The sequence below is a fragment of the Daphnia carinata genome, chromosome 4 (assembly GCF_022539665.2).
Source record: "Daphnia carinata strain CSIRO-1 chromosome 4, CSIRO_AGI_Dcar_HiC_V3, whole genome shotgun sequence".
Classification (NCBI taxonomy): domain Eukaryota; kingdom Metazoa; phylum Arthropoda; class Branchiopoda; order Diplostraca; family Daphniidae; genus Daphnia; species Daphnia carinata.
This window is the reverse complement of record NC_081334.1, coordinates 9,249,700-9,256,563: the sequence shown is the minus strand read 5'-3', so window position 1 is coordinate 9,256,563 and position 6,864 is coordinate 9,249,700. Positions and strand designations below refer to the sequence as shown.

Genomic DNA, 6,864 nt, shown 5'->3' with positions numbered 1-6,864 from the left:
GAGACTACATCCAAAGAAACGGAAGATGAATTCCAATATTTACCTAGCGGACTTTTAACCACAGCTAGGGCAAAAATTGTAGTGCCGGCGACGCTACGTAAACAGATCGTGGAACTTTATCATGACCATAAGTTAGCTGGTCATCTGGGAATAACTAAAACCACTGCTAATATTAGCAAAAAGTATTTTTGGCCGAAAATGGCAAATGATATCAAGACGCACGTGCTTAACTGTTTAACATGTGCAAAAAGAAAGGTTTCTGGATCGTGCAAAGCCGCACTCCAGCCAATCCCTGTTACAGACTATGTCGGGCAAAGATTGGCCATGGATATTATAGGTCCCGTCCCAGAAAGCGAAAAAGGGAATAAATATATTCTAGTAATAATGGAGTATACAACTAGGTATATATTAGCCATTGCACTGAAGGAAATTTCCCCTCAGACAATCATCCGGAAATTCATTCGGCACGTTGTCAACAGTGAGGGATTACCCTCGCAGATCCTAACGGATAGAGGCTCTAATTTCCAGTCACAGGCAATGACCGAATTATGTAAGCAATTAGGAGTAAAACAGTTAAGGACTACAGCGTATCACCCGCAAACAGATGGCGCGGTAGAAAGGTTCAATAGGACATTAGGGGATATGCTAACCGCACACGTAGCTCACAACCCATCTTTGTGGGATGAGCATCTTGATTATGTAGTTGCGGCTTATAACCGGACGCCTCACTCCAGCACCGGTGAAACTCCCTTTTACCTTCTAAAAGGCAGAGATGCCTTAGAACCATCGGATTTGAGACCCCCAATGCGAAATAGGATTTTAGAAGACCAAAACAATATTTATACGCAACAGTGGCATGAAGCGTTAGAACTCGCTAAAAGTAAGTTAGTCATCGCACAGTCAAGACAAAAAGCGAATTACGATCGTTCATCGAAAGAATGCTCGTTTGAGCCAGGAGACTTAGTGCTTTTAAAGGAAATGAACCCACAAACAGGAAAATTTTGTATGCGTTGGGATGGTCCTTTTACTATTGTAGATAAGTTATCTGACTTGAATTACTTGATTAGGAGAACAACGGAAAATCATACTACAGTCGTGCATGTAAATCGCCTCAAGAAATGGAAAAGCAAGGAAGATGCGGGAAAAGTAGCTGAAGAAAGAGAGGGAAACAACAGCGATAACGAATGTAGCCCTAGGATAGAATTAGAAAGTGAAGAAAAGGAAACACAGAGTGAAATCGGAGTTGACAATAGAGAAGAGGAGCTGAATATTCAAACAGAAATGGAAGATAGCAATCGGCAAGAAGCAGCACAGTTATCAGCTGAAAGTGGTCAGGCACAAACTGAACAACCTAGAGTAAGACGGAGAAGGCAAAATGATATCGAAATACCTGTTAGAAGGTCGCTAAGACAAGCGATTAAAAAGCCACAAAGATTGATTACGGAAATATAATTACAGATGAGTAACGTTATTGCAACTCTCGTCCTTGTTATAGCTGTAGGACTAGCCCACTCACTAACCATCAACACCTGCAACTGCTCACAACCAGTAATAAAAGGTATTTTAGATTTAGACGATCCCGACTACTGTTCACATCCTGAACCAGTAGAAATTCCAACTAAAATTAATTACCGACTTTTAACCAAAAACAAAGGACCTATTAAAGTTGTGTATTCTACTGGAAATACAAGGAACTAACCAGCATAAAATCGGTGCCAATCAGAAGTTGACGGAGAAGACGGTGTACGTTCTGCATTGCCACTGAATGATGGGATTCTTCTTGCAATTGTTCCTTCAAGAAGAGTGATGAACGCCAGTTGCGGTGATAGATATCCTCACCAGACTCTAGCCACCAGAGTAATCGTGCAAACCGGATTGGGTAAATGTCGCAGTAGCGAGCATAGCCTGGAAACTGACTGAAAAAGAAAAACAAGTCAACAGAATGCTAAGAAAAGAACCACTTTCCGACTTACATATAGTAACGGTCGGTAGGACTGACTCGTCGGTACCCGAAGTCAAGAGGAGGACAATTTTCAACACTCATCGAAAAGTCCTCGATCAGTGGAGAGAAATCTTCGGAAGAGCAAATGAGACTTGTGATACGCTATAACTTCGAAAATCCACAAAGCAGTATCGATGGCAGCACGATGAGACGCACGTAAAGTCAAATTCCATCATGCACGAGGGAGCTCGGCGAAGGGCAAGAAACGAATGAAACACACCGGAACAAAAAACAACAATTATAAGGTTCGCATCGAAAAAAAAAAAAAAAAAAAAAAATAAAAATAAAATAAAATAATAATAATAACCCCTTACCTATCTCCTCCACTATTCCACTCTCCTACTAACAAGAAATGTTTAACAATTATAATTCTTACGGTGAAGAGAAAAAAAACAACTGCATAAATTAGACTTAGAAAATTTTGTAGACCTATCGGTATCATTATAGCTTCCTTAGACATAAATATATTCTCCAACCCTGTAACCCCGAAGGCAACTTCTGTAAAAAAGGGAGGAATGTGATGAGGACATATACCGAAGAACGCCACCAATTAGTTAGCTTAGCTAATTAATAGATTCCAGCCTTGGATGATCCCACGGCGAACTGGTATCAGACAGTCCTTCATCCTCACGGAGTCTTCCCACGCCAAACCAGTATCAGGCAGCTCTTCACCCCTACGATCACTTCGTCTTCACGTCACATCTCTCGGAGGTCACCATTGACGTCAAGAGTGACCTCATAATAACTGATAAAAGCTGTGACAAAAGGGGGGCTCGGGGTCTGTGTTTAGTGTGTTAAGAGTGTATTAAGTGTCCGTGTTAGAGAGCTTAGCGAGTGTGTTAGAGTTCTTAGAAAATCTATTATTGTATCTACGTCTGTGTGATTAGTCTGTTTTAGTCTTGATAAATACACTTAGAATCTAGTGAATTGAGTCGCGAGTTATTCAGAAACCCAACGTTACAGGACACACTAAACCTCTTACATAGAGCCAAATTATTTTCGACGCTAGATTTGTTCAGTGGTTACTGGAGATCGAAATAGAAGAAGAAGATATACACAAAACTGCTTTACGGCAGAAGCCGGACATTTTGAATATATTAGGATGCCGTTCGGACTATGCAATGCCCCTAGCACATTTCAGCGAACGATGGAGATCGTTCTCAAACCTTTAATAGGGAAATGTGTCATGGTGTATATCGATGATATCATCGTGTACAGTAAAAACATGGAAGAACATGCAGATCACCTAACCTCGACCTTTCGCCTCTTGCAGGCAAATGACCTCAAGGTAAAAATTCAGAAGTGTAGGTTTGCTGCTAGTACTTAGGACATACTGTGTCAGAGAAGGGAGTTATGGTTGATCCTAATAAAATCAAAGCTGTAAAGAAATATCCGACACCGAAGAACGCCGATCAAATCAGAGCATTTCTAGGCCTCGCTAATTATTATAGACGTTTTATTGACCAGTTCGCTAACAAAGTCCATGCGCTAACGCGGCTCACGAGGAGCGCGGTACCATGGCAATGGGGGCATGAAGAGATGAACGCGTTCGAAAGCATTAAAGAGTGTCTATGTTCCGCCCCTACCCTCGCGTACCCAGATTTCGTGCAACCTTTCATCCTCGCATCCGCGTCTTGTATAAAAGACGCGGTTCGTCATTGCATCATTAGGAGTAACACCACCGTGACTTATAAGTGTATGCTGTATCGTGCTGTGTCAAGAAGGTAAATACATTCATGTGAATCATCTATGTGCATTAATTACTATCACTTCTAATATTATGCACATTACAAGTTATATCATGACCACAAATTGGCAGGTCACTTAGGAATAGCCAAAACAGCCGCTAATATCAGTTTCCGGCATGCAACGGCATAGATTTTCCCGGACCATAACATATCCGACGACGTAAGTGCACGTAGTATGTTTTCCTGTGCACCTTTTTGGTGATTCTGACTCTTCTATAGAGGGATAGATTCCTTGACTTGGTGCGCTTGGTCGTGGTGGACGTATTGGACCTCGTCTTTCTGTTGTCAACGGTGCGGGTGCAGATGTTCTTATGAACGTCTGTTCAATAACCATGTCTGGATGATACGTTGATTCTCGTGCTGGTATCATCGAAGTGATTTCATGTTCTTCCTCCAAGCTATTTTCGTATCTTCTCGTCTTTCCACCTCTGCGGATATGGTCCTTAATCTTCGGGAAAGGGTTGCACACAATGAAGATCCGTAGACATACGAGGAAAAGTATGAATCCAATCACTGATAGACTTATTATTTTCAACTTGTCGAACCATGAGAACATGTGGCCTATTTGAGAGTCGGTGCATTGTCGCGTTCAAACGCGCTCGGATCAACGACTATTACTATATGTAAGTAGCGTGGTTTTTTTTTCTTGATTCGTCAGTCATGTTCTATTTTGTTTTAAAGGAACCATATCGGGTATGCTCGTTATCGTGATGTGTACCCGATCCGTTTCTCCCGATTCCTCTGGTGGTTGGCGTCGGTACAGAGCACATACCCCCACCTCGACTTTCTCACGGTTGACGCAGGAGCATCTTCAGTAGGAATTCGAGGATCGCCCGGAACATTAGACTATCGACTAGCTCATCAACTATCTTCTCTTGGCGAGCCTTCGCGTCGGCAAGAACCAATGGCATGAAAATGATTTCTTCTTCTTTTCGACGTTGTCTGGATGTTTTCGTCTCCTTTTCTTCCTTGTATCAGAATACAATTTTCGTTTTCGAAGTTGGTTGTTAATCGTTTTCTAGAGCTGACGGTTTGTATAAATCTACGAAATTATTTTCAACGCTTGCTCTGTTTTGTGTATACTGAAGATCGTTTCGACAACTCTGATCGGAATATGCGAAATGGTTTACATCGATGACATCATCGTGCATAGCAAAAACATAAGCGAACACGTAGAATATGTGACTTTGACCTTTCGCCATTTTCAGGCAAATGGCCTCAAAGTAAAGATTCAGAAGTGAAAATTCGCTGCAAGCGCGGTAGAATATTTAGAACACATTGTATCACAGAAGGGAGTCATGGTGGACCCAATAAAATACAAGCAGTAAAAAAGTATCCGGCACCGAAAAACGCCGACTATGTTAGAGCATTTTTAAGTCTAGCGAATTATTACAAACGTTTCATCAATCAGTTCACGGATGAAGTCCATGTGCTTACGCAGCTCAGGAGAGGCACAGTACCATGGCAATGGCGGCAGGTGGAAGATAGCGCTTTCCAGGGCATAAAGGACTGTTTATGCTCCGCACCTACCTTCGCATACCCGGATTTCGTGCGCTCTTTCATTTTGCATACGGATGTGAGTGGGTATGGAGTTTTACCTCGTCGTCATTTGGGCATCTATCATTTTTGTACTCGCATCACGCTAAGAAAAGACATCCCCATGTTAGCCCTTACTGACAAAACCAACTGTACAAGCAGCGTTTTTTGCGCGCAAACCATCCCAGGCAAAGGTCTATGTTGGAATGACGGATGTCTTTCTGAGAAGCCCAAGCGAAACGAAAAAATTGTTATAATTTTTACGAGAAAGAAAGCACCATGCACCGCACTATGCAGCCACCCTAGCCTTAGAGCAAGTCCTTTAGCATATTCTTTCATAAATAATCGGCAGAATTCAGGAATCTAACGGAGAATCCCTGGTTTAAAATGGTAAACCTGGATGTAAAACCAGTTGTGAACTTTCTTTTTAAGAATGTTCTGCTTCACACAAAAGTTATAGCAAACAGCTAGACAGCCAGGAGGCCAAGAAACCGGGGGGCCAAGAAAAAAGGGAAGCAGGGGTAGGAATGCAAGATCTAAAGCGACTCTCCTTGGCCTCATCGGAACGTTTTTTCCAAAACCGTCACTGTGTGAAAATAAAGTGCTACAAATACGCCGGGTTAAAAGAATAATAAAGACACAAAGGAGTAGATCGTACAATTTCGCAGTGCATTGTCTCGCTGAAACCACCAATTGTAAGATCTATTGCTCAGTATTTATTTTCCTTTAGAGTACAAACACCAGCACAGAAGGAGGGCAGAAACAAGTCTGACTGCAAAACACACAGGTATTTTATATCAATGCTGCTTGCTAGGAATAGTAGCCTGGGGCTTCGTGACGTTTGCGCATGCTATGGTTGAAAATGGGACAGCCAATGATGGCACGCCACGGTCGAACGTGTCTTAGCCTGCGGTGATGGCTTGACGTGTCTTGTACAACTTTCTCTTTTCTCCGAGCTACGTGTATCCCAAACTTTAGTGTTATTTAGGATACAACAAACTACTTTGAACGCCTGTACTGCTGCGACTATAACGGAACGACAAACATAGAGGAATTTGGCATTGTTGTTTGGATTGTTGCAACCATTGCCGTTCGCTGTATTTAACTTGTTATTTGTGATACTCAAAAGTTTTATTAATTGCGAACGTGAAAACAATAATTTGTTTCACCAAACCTAACCCAACCTAATTGTTGAACCTCAAATTGTACACTGAATAATCACGCTCCGCAATTAGTTGATGCATGAAATACTTGAAACTTTATCGTGGATGTCTACTTAAAAAAAAAAATTTTAAACGTTACAGCAAAGCTATGGGATTTTTAACTATTTTTCGTTGCAAAGAGACATGAGTAGCAAATACATGTAAACAGCATATAATTACATGTCTTTCAACTTATACAGAATTTTTTCCCGTGTTTTAAATTCTATTTCGGTGTTTCATTTTTGTTCCACTGTCTCGTTTGTTGCTGCACGGCAGAATAGAATTAATCTGTTAATTTGAAAATAAATAAGTAAAGGATGAAAAATAACTATACAAGTTCCTGCCTTTATTAGAGTGTAAGGTTAAGTTACAGTAG

The 6,864-nt window shown here is 41.4% G+C and overlaps 1 long non-coding RNA gene across 1 annotated transcript; it reads right to left on the bottom strand.

Annotated features, from left to right (window-relative positions):
* Window positions 1-1,654: 1,654 nt before the first annotated feature.
* On the bottom strand, window positions 1,655-4,610 carry LOC130692743 (uncharacterized). The gene is made up of 2 exons (XR_009001529.1): window positions 1,974-4,610; window positions 1,655-1,916 (listed from the first exon to the last, which is right to left on the bottom strand). It is a non-coding gene; the product is annotated as an uncharacterized LOC130692743 (long non-coding RNA).
* Between the last annotated feature and the right edge of the window lie 2,254 nt (window positions 4,611-6,864).